The sequence below is a fragment of the Varroa jacobsoni genome, unplaced genomic scaffold, assembly GCF_002532875.2.
Source record: "Varroa jacobsoni isolate VJ856 unplaced genomic scaffold, vjacob_1.0 scaffold_622, whole genome shotgun sequence".
NCBI classification, from domain to species: Eukaryota; Metazoa; Arthropoda; class Arachnida; order Mesostigmata; family Varroidae; genus Varroa; species Varroa jacobsoni.
Window position 1 is genome coordinate 164,098 of NW_019213524.1, and position 15,793 is coordinate 179,890.

Below are 15,793 nucleotides of genomic sequence, written 5' to 3' on the forward strand. Positions count from 1 at the left end.
GGAAAGTCAGCAATGTACTTGTCAAATCCTGTTTATTAAAATGAGATCATGTCATTTACGGGGCAAGTCTTTCTGAAGTTAACCAGGCAATGGGCCCGTTTTTAATAGTACGTGACGAATGCCGGCTTAGAAATGAACTTGGACAAGATCGAAGCCATGAAATACTGAACAGTTTATGATCATACTTTTTATTTTTGGAATACATGAAGCTCTCTTGCCACCCAAACTTACTTGCTACATCGAGCGTATTACACAACACATTAAAAAAATTCTGACAGCGAGCGCTGTTACACGGCACGATTAGATAGCTTAAGCATAGGAACTGAATGAGTTGCCTTTGCTTGAAGCCCCCGGTTGGGCTTAAGAGTAGAGGGTTAGATAGCTTAAGCATAGGAATTGGATGAGTTGCCTTTGTTTGAGGCCTCGACTGGACTTAAGAGTAGAGGATTAGATAGCTTAAGCATAGAAACTGGATGAGTTGCCTTTGGTTGAAGCCTCCGGTTGGGCTTAAGAGCAGAGAGCTAGATAGCTTAAGCATAGGAATTGAATGATGATTCGCCTTTTTGGATACTAAGCTTGCTTCAATGGCCTCATATGGCATCAAACTAATTTTGGGGAACCTCAAGACAATTTGAAGATATAGGCTATACCGTGAAAAATCTGCTTTTTTATTAGGTTTGCACACAACCTGCCATAAAAACTACTTGTATTTTGTCGCGGATACGCCGCTATTTGTTGAATATCTTTGACGCCAATTTCACCTACCAAAATCGCTCGCCTATTTGGAATATATCTGAGATCGGAAGGAACGAATGGCCAAAATAGACTCAGAATTCATTGCTATTGGCGCTACGATGGACGGAACGCGGCAAGAGTCAGATAGAAGAATCAACACATAATAATCCGTTATGCAATAAGTGCCTTTTACTACGTTGTATGTGGTGCCGAATCATTTTCGTCGGCCGCAAAAGTCTCTATAGACAAAGCTCATGTTTAAGGACGCTTTCTTTGACTAGCGTAGCGCAGAGAAAAGCAGCGCCGTCGTAAAGCCCTGTGCTCTACATGTTCACTCTATTTTAAAATTTTCTAAAAATGTTATAAATTTTAGACTCTTTAGTTATAAAGTATTTACATAAGCGAATTTCAATGATGATGATGATGATGTTATTCTAAGCACTCATTTCTTTAACAGTTTACGTAAAGCTACTATCTCTAGCGTTGTATTGACACATTTGTCTTTTTCTATTTTATTTTGATGTAATCCGTATTAAATTATGAAACCAGTTGGCAAAACTATCTTGATCTTACCCTATCGGACTGCGTCTAGCTATCTCTTCTCTCTATATCTGTTCTTATGTAAATAATGGTTATTATACGGGGTCATCTGACCATCTCAATGAGTTAAGGAAAGGTTTAGTAACTTGAGATTGGGTGCATTGCTGACAGTGACAGTATGTCTTAGCGTCATAACAACTTAGAAATGTCTGACAGGCTATGGCATCCGGAAGGACCATGTATCTAGTTCTCAGCACGGATCGCTTTCACCATTTTTTGTCCAATTTGAGTTTATAAAGGACGGATGCCCAAGATGTGCTCAAAGAAAATTGGAAGGGTACATTGGGTTGAGAGATTGGAGGCTAATTAGCCTTCAGTTCGTTCTCTCCTTTGGGTTACAAAGGTCCAGCGCTCTTCGTAGCAAAAGTTTCCGTAGATCGTCGATCGTTATGACTGCCACCAACGATTTTCCCCATTTTCCAAAGCTTATTACAGCAGCTCTTCCTCGCAGTACGGCACCAGCTCGATAAAGTTAAATAGAACACACAACAGAGTTATATTCACCTTAACTGAATTTATATAGTAGATCACCAGTATCCTTGCAAACTCCTAGAAACAAACGGAGACTATTTAATTCTGTTCAGGCATTGGCAAACAAGAGCGCTATACTTACAAAATACATGATCTTTGCGCCAAATTAACAATTCAAACTTGCTGTTTTCACAAATATGAAACGCGACAGATGATGGGGGCTATATTCTGTCCAAAAGAATAAGTTTTCTATAAAGCATCTACGTAAATAGTTTTTTTTCTTTCATTGCGGATTGCAACTTTACTTAATTAAGTTTTTTTTTCCATTTTTCAGTAAATGCCAGTTTTGACTGTGTATAGCTCAAACTTATTGAATAAGAAAGATTTGAGTACTATATAGCTGTTTAACGCTCCAACAAATTTTTTTTAGTTGTACTTTTTCTTTGAAATCATGACAGTCCAGCGAAAATAGTAGATGTTATATCCTCATTTTGTTTTGCTAAGTCCGCACTTAAAACGCACAATATGTGAACTAAGAAATCAATAACACGCCTTAGGGTGGCCTCACTGAGACACTTTAAGGCATATATATGTATCAGGCTTGAGATTACTGAGCTTGATAATGATTTTAAATTTTAAAAAAATCATATTAAATACAAAAAAATAAATGACAACAGAAGATAGAGTAACGAGTAGCGGGTTCCAATAGGCTTAGGCGTATCACCACGTGCAAGCCACCATCTATACATGATAATGGACAACCGTGCCTCCAGACTATTCAAATAAATATGTTTTTATGCGTAACTGTACAAATTATTAACTAATATGTGTATTGCATGTTATAAAAAACCCCAACGGTATTTTTGAGGGACGTTTTTTTAACGAGCCTGTACCTTTAAAGAACAATAACTTCTTTTAAAAAAAAAGCCATGGGCTACGCAATTTTTCAGATGGTAAATAAAAGTTTAATAAAACAGCGAGACTTATTGACTTCCAGAATGCCTTCGATAGCACTCGTTTCTACAAGCAATTTGCAAACCTTAAGTCTTTTTGTCTCCTTGATCGCTTAGTGGGTAACGTAGTTGCCTGCTAATCTTAGGGACACGATGTGAGTCTACACCCGCGCATGACTAGACTTCGTTTCGTGCTGAAAGCCAGCAGTCTGATGGAATGCCTAAAGGCAATATCAAACACAAAATTTGGAACATAAAGGTCTTTGAATTTAAAGCAGCGAAACCTCTCTATTTTACCGATCGCGGTCAATTTATTGACCTCGGGTATGCGTACGCCGGTACGCTTTCAGTAATAAAGTGCTAAAAAAAAATAAAAATCGGACGCCCATACCTGTCAAATAGAAAGCAGCAAAAAATTGTTCAAACGTTAAATCAAGGAACCGACGCAGATATAAATTATAGATGAACGAGTAGCAATAAAGTTATAATTAGCTATACAGTTACAACTATATAAGGGTTCTTCAGAGAATTTGGAAATTAGAAAGATATCATTTATATTGAGAGTACATTAAATTGCCTACAAAGAGATGAGGATGCTCAGTTTTTCGATTGGATAGACAACGTATGTTATTAACTTTGATTTTTTTGATTGAAAATTATGGCGGCTCACAGCTTGACTAGATACGGTACTGATAAGTGTAAATAGCATGAAAACGTAATTTCTATATCTTGCTGTAATATTTTCAGTATAACCCACACTAAATACATCGCCTTTGGAAGGGTGCTCGAAAGGAACTTCCCCGAAATAGCATTGCTATTGAACAATGAACAGTACACGCATCTGTGTTAATTTATGAGAAAAGTGCTTTATAATAAGCATAGTAATGTTTATGCTTTTTTGATTTTTATAACTACAGATGTTCGAAATTAAAACCTGCCTGCGATGGCTGTTCATGTTTACTATGGCAACAGGGCAGGCGTATTAAAAGCAGAATCTAGTAAAGTGAATAAAAGAATGATCTGTTACTTGATAGATTATCCGCTATAGAGTTGATGATACGACCGAAAGTTAGCGTTAGATTGCCATAAACGATAGGAGACGCAGACTACACTTATAAATGTAGAACTTTTGTGGATCTTGTGGTGGTTTACTCCAAGCATTCTAGTTTTTTCTTCATATTTTTGCTTTCTACCCAAACCCGATTTAGACGACTAATGAAAACAGTACCTTTTGGCTATTTTTTTGAAATAATAGTCTGTGTATGGGTATGTATGTTCACATCATGAGGCACCTTTCAAGATCTAGAAAGATTGCGAAATTTTTTATATAGGATTTATCAAGTAAATTGCAAGACAAGGGATATTACTTCAATCTTAAATATTTCACGAAAATATTTTAATTAGTGCCTAGCTTGACTACCATTCTAGAAGGGGTGCGAATAGGTTTTGGGTTCGATGTTCACTGTTACAATGTTGCCTGATATAATATAATGCCTAGACACGTTGAGGTTGAGCCGCTCACAATCTAAGTAATTGAATTATCTACCACAAAATGCGTGCTTAAATAAAGAAAGTTCAAGTAATTAAAGTGTTTACACATGATTCCAGAGCGATCGTATGTAGTTTTTGATTTAAAAAGAAAATCGCTGTTCAGAACTTACAAATGATTGCTTTACACGCGCTACAGGCAAAAAATATTTAACACAGATACACTGCTTGTGATAATTCTGTTGTTCTTTTTAGAGCATTTCTGTATCTTCGGTAGACCTTAATCGCAGGGTAATGACTTATCGCCTTGAGACATATCTTCATAGACGTACAGCTTAAGAAAGTTAATTTTTTTTTAAGATTCCTGGTGTTGCTTTACTGCCTTATGCACTATTGACTTACGTTAGTCCCAGTTTGCGAGAGTCTTCCATCCTGTTGCGAGGACGCGCGCATCGAGGAGTTTTTACTAAAACTTTACCGCCACACCTTTCTTGGTGAATATAGGCTGCGTTAAAGACCAAATGACCTTTAGCATATGTCAGTCCCATCGTCATTGAGTCAATAACAAGGTAAAGACAAATTTTAGGTAGTCCTGTACCGGCATCTAGTTCCTCCTGTGGAATCATTGTGTTCCTCTACTACACACTCATCGATGTTTTTATTTTTAGAAATTGGACCACATGTGCTCATAACTTTGCAGCGTTATTTTTCCCCAATCATTTGGTTTCGGTATATTCCCGCCTCATGGGTCAGCACTCCCTTTATGCCCTTAAATTCGTCTCATCTACAGAATGTGTGAATGACCGTCCTCTATTATACTAGGGGATGATGCCTTTAATAAGTATTTTGATTGGCGCACTTTTTTAAACCTTTTTTCCTATATCTCGTTATTCTCCTTTCTGTCTGTAGGTCCCGAAATCTTAGGCTGACTATTGCAGCCGCCGCCTTAACGAAAATGTTCTAAATGTCGTAGCTGCTCTTATCGGTATTCTTATCGGTTGGTATTTTTTAAGCTTAAACATTGTTTTGTTGTAAGCTATTGTTTTTTTTCACTGTGGCCATTATAACTGTTTCTGATACTCAAATATTTGTACAGAAGGCACGCCGTGTGCTGTTGAGAATTTTCGTGAAGTGCGCCTCTTCTTCATTATGTCTCCGTTGCTATTGTCTGTTTTTGCCGTTGCTTCAGTGCGGCCTACTCATGATTGTTTTGTGTCCTAAAGGATCCCTGGCACAATCTGTAATTATAATACAAATCTTGCTTATGTGCGGCGTAACTGCAATTGTTATTTGGTTAATTTATAATAAAAAGTATTATACCCAGTTGCTGTTATGGCGGGACTCGCTTCATCAGGACGTTAGCAGTAATATAAACATATGTCACAAACGGTGGCCTCCCCCTTTAAAGGCGTGTAGATCGATTCATTTTATATCGAATTCTATTATGCGACGACAAATAAGCACTTTTTATGCAATATGGACATCTTCTCATAATAATTAATTCTACAAATATTCACAAGGTCGACAAATAACAATCAAATCTAGAGTGCGATGGGGTCGAAGGCTGTCGCTTCTAAGTCTACTAAGTCAGGGCTCTGTTTTATTGATTTAATTCTCGCCAGGTTTTGAACTGCTTTTGCTGTCTTTGTAGTTGTATAGCTGACCTAAGCTGTTCCATGAGTAAGCCGCTTCTGATGGTCTTCAAGTTTTATTTTAGTTCTTTTTGTGAAAGGAGTGTATGATCAATCACACCTGTTTTTACGCGACAGTTCAGCAATGTCAGCTGCGCTTCTCAAAGGCTTGTTGAAGTACATGTTTATCCAGACTTTGATTGAATCTCAAGGTTCCGTGCACTTTATTAGAAATTTAGATCCGGTCCTTACTGCAGTGGCTGTCGCCAAATCATTTGCAGTGGATACCATTTCCAATTTCAGTACCTTTGGCAATATACCATAATACTCTACGTTACACAATAGGGATCCAAGTACTGCGGGGCTCCTGTGTTTAACTGATATGTTATTTCGTTGTGCGCCATTCATGTTTTTATAATAGCTTGATATTAACTTATATGGGTAACCTCTTCGTCTGCTTCTAATCTATCTAGGACGGCCTGCCAGGGGATACTGTTAAAGGTATTGCGAATATCGAAAGCCCTTAGCGCCTGCGCACTCTTCTTTTCTGTCTACTTTTTCCTTTTTTCTCTCTTTCACGGGTGCTATTTCACCTTTCCAAGAACGCTGATCGTGAAGGACCTCTTAATAAATCCGTACTGGTGTTCGGTTATAAGTGCGTTGTTTTTATTTTTTGTGTAAAAATCTTTTTGAATTACTTTGTTCCATCATTTAGTTCATTGTACTAAGTAGATATTTTTGCCTATATTCCGATGGGCTGGATCTGTTTTTTTCTCGTTTAGGATATGATAAGCAGTTTTCCAGGTGAGAAATTAATTTGTGTTTGTTACATGTAATTCATGATCTCTTTAAATAGATCGGTGTTGTTTCGTATTCATTTCTTTGTTATCTTTTGTGGCCATTCATTCAAACTTATCGATATTTCGTTCTTCAGTGAAAATAGAAGCTGACATTTCAATACTGTTTGAAAATCGACTGCTATCGAAGTCCTGTCGATGATTATTGATTTGGGTATTATATGTGTTACTTGTCACATGCCAATATCTTTGTGATGTTTGATATGCCTAATGTATAACTTTGCAGTGTTTGTTTTTAGTTTCAAAATACCGTCATTGGCTGATCAAATAAAACGACCTAAAAATTACGCACATCGTCACGTTTGATCGAAGATAGCTTCACACGACATATCTGTATGCGGTTTTTGTGTGGAAACTATCTCCCTTTGTTTTTTAGTAATGGAACAGTGTCTATAGAAGAGTATTTCTAAACTACTGTAAAAAGGAAGCTATTTACTGATATGTATGACAGTTCATTTACAAACATTTAAGCCCTTACACACAATTTACTATCGAATTTCGTCTTCTTCCATTCATTCAAGATGTAGAACAGCACTTATAGTTACTACCATTTAACGCCGCTGTTGTTATTATATAATACTTAGATTATATATAGATTATAAACACTTTGAAATGAATTTCAGTGTTCTTATGTTCATGCATGAACTTATAATGGAACTTTGCGGAACAGCAGCGGGCTCTAACAGCCCGATCTATATAAAAAGACTGGGTCGTAACCTAGGAGTGTGCAACTGATAATATAACACGGAAAGTAAAAAAGATGCCTCTGTTATTAAGAAAAACAGAAAAAAAAAAATAGAAAATGGTGAATAACGCAGCGATCACTGCAAGCAAACTACGGAAAGCCCGATTTGTACCAATTTCATAAATGCTTCAGAATGTGGCGAAGTACTAGATTCACTTCATCCATAAGGATCCTCCGGCGTTATAAATGAGCAAGTGTAGCGATAATCAAAAAAGCTTCGCTTAACTTTTTATAAAGCCTCTGTGCACATTTTAAGTGGGCTAAATTACTCTAAGGTCGGACAATCGAAGACTGCAAAAACTTCTACTTCTCAGATGCAATGTTTCACACGTCTACAGTTTCGGCGAAAGATCTTACGAGTCCTGTGTGATCCTATAGTTTCAACGTCCAAACAGAATAATAGCCCGGGTCATCAAGTGCAGAAACTTCGTTGTCGTCAACGAGATATAGAAAATTAACAATGCATTGATATAATTCAGACGAACATGCGAGAATGGTCTTCGGATAAAAATGGTGTGCTTATGCATGATTACTCACCATGCTATGTGGTAAACTAACTTTATGGTGCTTGCCGTTAATGATCCTAACCTTCTGCCATAACCTACAAATTCATCCGAATTTTATCGAGAACTTATGTCAAAGGGCGAGTCAGGGCCGGACACAATATCACAACTCAGGAAAAGAGCTCGAAGTGTTGGTTTAAGATCCAGCGTGAGATAATGCCAAACGGCAAATGAAGCGTGCCGTACTTACATGCGGAAGTAATCACAGCCACGGGTAACAGAGATCGGATACTAGCCTTAGTGCTTTCCCTTTCACATTTGTTTAAAAATGCTTCTCGAAAGACAGTATTGTCACACCACTAAAAAGCGGAAGGCGACAGCTTTCACAGAAAAAAAAACCGCATAAAGATAGAAGTTCGGTTGCATAGCTATTTTCGATCAACCTGACAATGTGTGAAATTTTTAGGTAACTTTATTTAAATGACCGATGACAGTATGTGCTTTAAGCCTCTCTGCATAGACTTATGTGCTAGCTGAACTGTTTTATTACGTGTTGCCCGTTTATTACGTCCCTGCGATAGCCTAGTGAGTAACCTAGTCACCTGATAATTGTAGGGACACGTGCCTAGATTCGAATCCGGGCATACACACATTTCGTTTCGTGCTGGGTTGGTCGATCAATCGTTAGTTGATTAATAGAATGCCGGTACCAAACACGAAAAGTAACATTTAGCATGTTTGGTATACGGTTGTAAATTAACATTAAAAAGTAATCAAGCTTAGGACCTGAATCACTGGTATTTCGAAATGTTCAGATCCAAAGCCCATGAGTATACGAAGATAATAATAATAATAATTGGTTATCGAATTCTTAACGATTACCCCACACCACTCAACGTTCACGTATTTTTTTTTCTCAATAATCCATACACATACCTCGCTTAGGAAGCGTGATTTTGATCACAAACGACGTAATTGTGGAACAGACTACTGTTGATTTTTGGTTATTTTGGTTTTCCTACTGTATTTAAAGGAGAACTTAGAAGCTTAGTTTTGTCCAACCTTTCTACGCTGAACAAACCTCCCTGCCAAGGTAAACCTAATTTTTTGCCCGAAATCGACGGTCTACATTATCATTGGTTTTCATGCGGCCTCCGAAGAATTTGGAAAGATTTTTATGAGACAGGTCGGAAACTCCTCAATAGGGATTAGATTGAAAAGAACACGAAAGTTCACCCAAATAGCTTGAAAAGCTATTCTTAGCACACATAAGTTTTCAATACAGAAATAAACAATTAATTGGTATATCTGATTAGTCTTTTTGTACTTCTTGAACATTTTTCGCTTTTGAAACTTTTGACTTGCTATCAGCCCAAAAGCCAATTTTGTTAGAATTTTTTATACGTAGCGTATTTCTACAACACTTTGACGAGTTTACACCTATTGATCAGTATTTCCAGACGCGGTTACTGTGAAATAGTCATTTGTTGTCGTGAAACAGAAATCCTTTTTCTAGTAAATGCAAACAATTTCGTTGATATATATTTGTTTAAAGTTTTAGAAAGAAAGCACAAGAATTTTCAGTTCAGACGTACTGTCCTAGCTTATGAACCATTCCTCTTACCCGTAACAATTCGAAATTGATCCCATCTTGTTGCGAAACTATTGCGAAAATATTGGCACTTAGAAGTTCTAACCTTTGTGAAAAAGAACGCTATTTGGCCCGAATTTCTTGTGTTGCAAGAAAATGCTAGGTCTATATTGCTAAGTTTTCCAAAAAAAGGTTTTTATATGCTACTGTTTCTAGGTGAATCCAACTTTAGCATGGGAACGAGTACAGCTGAATAACTGTTGCAATTAATTGCGACAACAAAGTAATTAACATGTCACGCGTCTTTCTGTATACGCACAAAGTAGGATCCGCGTTATTATTAAATGTTTTTTATCGGAAAGGGTCAGAGACAGAGGACACAAAAGTACGATCTTCTCTTATTTTCTATGTGCAACAATTTGTCGTTAGATTTATGAATTTTATAATATTCTGATTGGACGGCCACTCTAAACTACTTCCAAGCAACCTCAAAGAAAGGTAGTTGTGAAAACCATAGTCACAAAAATCCGTCCGTCTTTCATAGACGACCGAACGAGCATATTCAGCAACAGAAACGGCTCGCACTACAACGCGGCCTAAATTTACAATCTTGCATTAACATTAGAAACAATATTAGAAACCAGCTTTGCCGAATCACGTGCAACGAAGCATAATCAGCATCGAAATGACCTTTTAGGCAACCAAGGTCATTATCGTTACGTAACTTCTGATGAAATGTGGATCCGCCACTATATATGTTCCGAAACGCAACCGAGATTATTCAGCACTTAGAGGGGCCAAATCCGATATCAAGGATTTTACTGGGCAAAAAAATTAATGCGACTCTTGTCAAGATGTGCCTAGAACGTTTCACAACAACCTAAAACAGGAAATAGGGCATACTATAATTTTTTATGTTATTGTTATGAGCGTTCTACACATCATTAGCACGGAATGGCCATTTATACAAAATAAGTGCACTTCCATTAGGGAGAATTCCTACTGTCCTAAAATTTTGAATGAAAAATAAAGTTCGAATTGCTTGATAACACATTGTACTCACGGTACTTTTCGCCGTCTTGCGCTTTTGTCTATCGTACTCTCGCATACTTCTGGCTATATACCTAATGCGTACTTGTACACAAAATAATGGCCACCATCCTGAGATATCGAATTAAGCTGTAATAGGTCGGGAAGAGAAGCACATTTTCGATATCTTCTGTACTACGAATTTCACCAAAGCCAAATCCTTACGGAATAGCCCGGGACACATGCCTTGTGTACGGCAATGATGCTATCGCTGAAAGTACTGCTCAAGAGTGGTTTGCCAAGTTTAATCCGGGAACTAAAGGATGCCTCCCGCTCTGGCCGACCGTCAGAATAAAGACCATCGGAAGACACTTTTGAAAAAAGACGGCCAATAGACAACTCGGGAGTTGGCCAAAAAGTTAGGCTGCAGCTATGCGGCTGTTGTTAAGTGCCTTAAGTACCTTGAGTTTACACTGAAATTCGAAGTTACCAAGGGCACCTTATTAACCAACAAAAATTACGACTTAACTCTGCATCTTATCATCCCGCCCGGTATCAAGTGTCGCATGGCCGCAATAACCAATTTTCACACAGAATTGTCAACGATGATGAGACGTGTTGTCTTTACGTCAACAAAATAGATGTCGAAGTGAGTAGGTCCAAGCGAAAAATTAAGGCCTAGGGTCCACTGTCATAACCGCAGCGATTGTAGCCACTTCTCAGTCGCTCTTCTTCGCTACTCGAGTAGCAACGGCCATTTATCGGCCACGACCAATCCTGCCGCAAATTTCATATTTGAGACGCTCAAACTATACAAATTTCTGATGTGCCGAAGAAAGATAGACAAGAAGGTTAGTAGGCGTTCGTCTTCATTTAATCCTTTTAGTGTGTATGATCTGGTTACATGGGCAACAGGATTCAGATACGACTGTGGCCTTCCTGGCCAGTCTGTTATGAGCAGTTCAGACATGTGGGAAAAGTACAAAAAACCAAAAATTTTATTGGTAACGTAAAACGTCAAAAAAGTCACAGCAGTAATACCTCTAAGAATGTCCCAGTTTATGCAGTGCGGTAGGGCATTGTAGAAGAAGCGTGAGAGACGCGAGATGAATGTAAAATACAGTACTCTAAATCGCATGTGGTATTCTCAATAGCTTCAAAGTTGGTTGGCATGGACTTAACGGAAAGCCACCGTAATGAGCCCCAAACTAGTGGCTCTCAGGTGCTAATTGTAGCACTGATACGCCTGCAAATATAATATTGGCAGCGAGTACTAACTTGTCCAATGAGTACGTTACGGAACTTTTTTCACTTGTACTACACTTGATGAATGGTATTTTTTCTTCAGTTTGACATACTTAAAAAGTACTATCGAGGCAGGTCTCTGCAGTAGTCCAAATATATTCGGGAATTCACCACGATCAAGACGGAGCATTGCGGTCAAAGCGAGTTGCAGAAGCATGAAGTATGCCATGCGAAGAGGCATGCCAACGAGCCAGTCAAAGGCATTAAGTTCTTATCAGATTTTCGCAAAGTTCTGCGAGCTAAGCTATTGGAAGGTTTCTCATTATTTCTTGTGATCGCTTTTTGCAAATGTAAGTGTACCAGTTTTCCTTGATCTTGCATTCGTCAAGTGAGTTGATCCTTGTCGCTTGTATAATCGTTTACCTTACGCAAATCTATGGTAAGGAGACCGCCGATATCAGCGTGACAACTCTGGTCACATTTTTAGAGCAGTCTGAGTTAGTCAGCAAGAGCCTCTAAGGTGTTACTATTGACGAAGCGCAGTAACGAGAAACTGAGCACAGAATTCATGAGTAAGTCGAAAAAGACGTTATATACAGTTTTATGCATGGCGCGTGCTGTCCGTTTCACAGTGTTGACCATTGTGAGCAAGCGTACTTCAAGCGAAACGTCATTGGCAGAAAAAAAGCTGGCGGCAAAGCACTCAAGCTTTGCGGTGACGATGATGAGCAGGAAAATGGAGACTCATTTCAAAGAATGTCTCCAAACCAGGTGCTAGCAATTATTGACGGTGGTCACGGCAGGACATATTCAACCATCCCGGTGGTTTTAAGTAAGGTGGAGCACTCCACTGCAATGCATGATGAGTTCTTGCGAATTCAGCACGAGCTCACAAAAAAGGAACTGTCAGTTGTTCTAGTCCCCGCTATCAGGTAGAATGGATTCCTAAGGGTTTTAAAAAGGTTTCAAGAGCTTTTCAAATCTCTACAAAAATTCTTCAGGAGCCATAAGTTTGTCTTTTCTGTAATCGACCGTAACCAGATGAATGGAACACGTTCTGGATCTCGTCCATGGCTGCAGCGGACTTCTGCAACGTGAGGGCTTTTCTCTAAGAGAAACAGAACTTTGGAGTACCTTCTGATACCCCCTGAAACACATTCCCCCGTATTTGCTAGCGGCATGTTTGAGGTTCTCGCAACCCGGGTGGGTTAGATAGACGAATCCGTCTTTAACGCTCTAATTAAACGCAATATGTAATCATTCCCAGTACCAGTGCCCAGCGACGACAATTCAGGGTGCTCTTACATTATTTGTGAAACTCGTGAGAGCCGTTACTCAGCAGTCAGTCACCGACAATTCGCACCGCGCTAAATTTCTGTGAACTGAACCCCATGTAAAGAAGTCGACCTCTTTGTCCACCTAGCTCCCCTCCAGAAAGAATGTTCTCATTGTGGCCTATAGTGAAAACCGAGTATGAAAACTGTTTCTCGAAGAAACGGTTCCGTAGGGAAATGTTTCTAAAATATGTATACGACAAACAATCTAAGCTTGCGCAAATGTTGACCATTCTTATTCATACAAGGTACGTCAAAATGAAGGTCTGTTAATAGTCATATGTTCACTGTGTTCAATAAGTTTATGGTCTTTTCATCAAACTTCAGTTGAATATAATAATCAGTGTATACAGCATGCATTTTTGGACATCATAGGTTTGAATGCGAGCAGAAAAATTACAGCATACTTATTCGGCACAGACAGTATATACTCAGCTTTAGCGAATGGCACAAAAGAATGCTTTTTTCGCCTATCCTCGTAACATGATAGAGAGACTTTTCTTATGGTTAGCCCTAACTATAATTTTTTTCTTACTCATATTCTCATTTTCCCACAGCTTTATACATTGCAATTTAGTCTGACGTTTTATGAAAATACGTTAAAGTTATATACTTCGGTTTTCTAGCCTACAGGTACTGACTACGGACCATATACTTTCTTTGACGTATTCTACAAATTATTATTTAACTTGTTCTTCTTAATTTTTTATAGTGGTAGTATAACAGCCTATTTCGAATAACTTTTTTTGATTTTCTCGTCTACTTCCAACGTGTGCCACTAAATTAGCTCGGCTTAAGTACGCGAAACAAGGAGATCCGTTATCGTCAGTATTATTTATCTGCTACAACCAAGCGAGAAGCAGCCGAAAAGTGGCTACTGCCGCCTTGTCTACAGCCGTTATGTCTGTTCCACCTAGATCTTCACTCAAAAAAAAAGCGATGATTTACAATAGAATTGCGACCGCCGCATTCACTAGGAATCGATTCCTACACGCCAAATAGTTAATCGGTACGTTTCTTTGGTCCAGTTTCATCGAATCAATTACGTATTCAATAAAAAAGAAACCCGACGAATGAAGTCACGCAAGCATTCTGCTCGATAACAACGCGAGGCCACATACAGGAAACATAGTCGAAGTACAAAGCTGCCCTCCTGGACTAAGAATGAGAGGTTTTGTTACACCCGTTATGTTCTCCGAACCTTGCGCTGACGGCTTTTGATCTTTTCCGTTCACTGAAAAGGAAATCACATCACACTTATTTGACAGTGAAGGGAGCCTGAAAGTCTAGCTAAGCGAATGCTTCAATATAAAGTTTGAAAATTTCTAGCATGGGAAAAAGTCGTGAGCAATGACAGAGGATAGCATACATAACACAATAATTTATTGTCATAAGAGTGTTTCTATTCCGTAAAAGAAACGTGGGAATTTTTCATTCTTATACATCTAATAAAGCGAAGCTAAGAACACGCCAATGACGCCAAAGAGACCCAAAGTTCACGTCGTTATAAGGTAGAATGCGCGTATCCTTCTTTTCCGCCGTAGTATACTGAGAAACTCAAGACTCCAGTGGTTGAGACACTCCAAGCTAAGATTGCGCTGAAAAATACAATAAATATATAATCTGCGTGCATAATGTAGCAATAACGACTAAAGGCAGTTATTTTAAGTTTCTTGTCAAAACAACCTATCTGACCCACATAATCATTCCAGAAAACCTTTAAACAAAATGTATTAAATAAAAAACGGTGACGATAAATACATATGAATCTATCGCCATCTAAAGATTTTTGAGCTTTGTTCCGGATCAATATTGAACTACTTAGTAGAAAAGCAGAAGTATAAATTTTCTTTCGATACACGTCCTTTACAGCTCGGACTTAAAATTTTTAATTTCCTAATATCTTAAAAAATATTTCTTCACTTTTTTTCACTTGTTAGTGTTTTGGATAGTCAATACTATTAAAGAATCTTCGATTGAAGAAACATGAAGAAAAATATTATCCAATCGTATATCGTAGGTAGTGCTAATCCAACACTACAACAATACAATTAAATTAAAATTATGAGATGCAAAGGATAATAAAGCTTTAAAAATGCGAAATTCCGTCTAAAAAAAGAACTATCGTATACGTCAGGCTGTAGTCCTGCATTTTTTTCCAATACAAAGAACAACGTTCAGAAAAAAATTTGTTAAAAACATCATCTGTAAACAAATCTCCACGCCTTCTTGTAGTATATTGATTAACCACTTTTAGAAATCCTCCAAGATAAAAGTCTGTCAATAAAGAATTAGTGAATGAAATGAGTATTTAAACATTCTCAAACGTATTTTAAACTATTATAAACAAATGAGATTTTTTATTTACCGTTGATAATTAATCGCTTGCTTGAAATATGTTTGCGTATCTTTATCGAGTATATGTGTGGCTTTGTTTATAAATCCGATAGCGATCCCGATTCAAAATTGTGCAAAAAAACCGCTCGCGACCAACCTTTGGCCTAGGGTGCCGTACAACGAACCTAACAGTACAATCTTTCAAGTAGGCTATCGTCAACACGCGCGACGAAACGCGCGCTCTCAGTCTAGCAGACGACTCGCAGCTGTAAAT

The 15,793-nt window shown here is 38.1% G+C and overlaps 1 long non-coding RNA gene across 1 annotated transcript; it reads right to left on the minus strand.

Annotated features, from left to right (window-relative positions):
• Positions 1-13,425: 13,425 nt before the first annotated feature.
• LOC111262029 (uncharacterized) lies at positions 13,426-15,754 on the minus strand. Its single transcript, XR_002681335.2, has 3 exons — positions 15,551-15,754; positions 14,626-14,780; positions 13,426-14,416 (listed from the first exon to the last, which is right to left on the minus strand). It is a non-coding gene; the product is annotated as an uncharacterized LOC111262029 (long non-coding RNA).
• Positions 15,755-15,793: the final 39 nt, after the last annotated feature.